This window comes from Triticum aestivum, chromosome 6A, assembly GCF_018294505.1.
Source record: "Triticum aestivum cultivar Chinese Spring chromosome 6A, IWGSC CS RefSeq v2.1, whole genome shotgun sequence".
Classification (NCBI taxonomy): Eukaryota; Viridiplantae; Streptophyta; class Magnoliopsida; order Poales; family Poaceae; genus Triticum; species Triticum aestivum.
Window position 1 is genome coordinate 621,905,780 of NC_057809.1, and position 1,086 is coordinate 621,906,865.

Genomic DNA, 1,086 nt, shown 5'->3' on the forward strand with positions numbered 1-1,086 from the left:
TCAGCAGTCAGTCTAGAGGGCATTATAAATTCAAAAAAATTCAAAAAAAACAAAAACTTGGAAACCTAGTTTTGTTTGTGGAAGAGATCATCTGTGCCAAAATTGAGGTGATTTGGAGGTGGTCAAAAAAATGCCCGCATTCCGGAGGGACCATTTGGTCTTAACTTAAGCCAGTTTTTGAAAAAAGGTGAATTTTTCCACCACCTCCAAATCACCCAAATTTTCTTGTACATGGTGACCCACATGTGCTAAACATGTCTGTGAAAGAAAATTTTGAAAAAAATTAATTTTACAATGCCCCCTTGAGGCATAGACCGATGTTTTCAGCAGTCAGTCTAGAGGGCATTATAAATTCAAAAAAATTCAAAAAAATACAAAAACTTGGAAAATCCAACATTAAATCAGGGTGTGTACAACTCTAGCTTGTTCTTGCCAACACTACTAGGAAAAGGCATGCTAGTGGCGCACCGATTTTGCCTTCTAATGGCGCACTACTGGTGCGCCACTGGATGTTGTTTTGGCTAATGTTGTTTTGGTGCCATTTTGGATGGCTGCAGTGACCGTTTTGGTGCCATTTTTGATCTCCTAATATGGTTGCAGTGATCATTAATTTTAGAGTAAAATATGGCTGTTATTTTTTTGTTTTGTTTCAGAAACAGGAGAAACCAAAGGGCCCACATCTCCCCTCCAGAGTTTTCGAGGGCCAAAGGGCAGGACGTTTGAGTTTTGGAGGCAACTCCACTGGCAACTCCCCACGTCTCCCCTCCACTGGCAACTCCCCACGACCACGACACAGGTAACTCCCCTCCTATTCCATTGCCGCTCCATCTTCCTCCCTCTGCCTCCCTCTGCCTCCACCATCAAGCAACTCCCTTCTGCCTCCACCATCGCTGGCCAGGAGGGCAATGGCGGAGGAATCGTGGAGCAAATCCCCTCCGTCTGCCAAGAGAATGGCGGAGGCATCGTGGAGCAACTCCCCTCCGTCTGCCAAGCATCACGGTGGTGAGGCGTCTGGCAAGGAGCCGCTGGTGGTCGACGACGATGTTCCGGTCCCCGGGCAGAAGCAGGACTACACCGTGCCGCTCA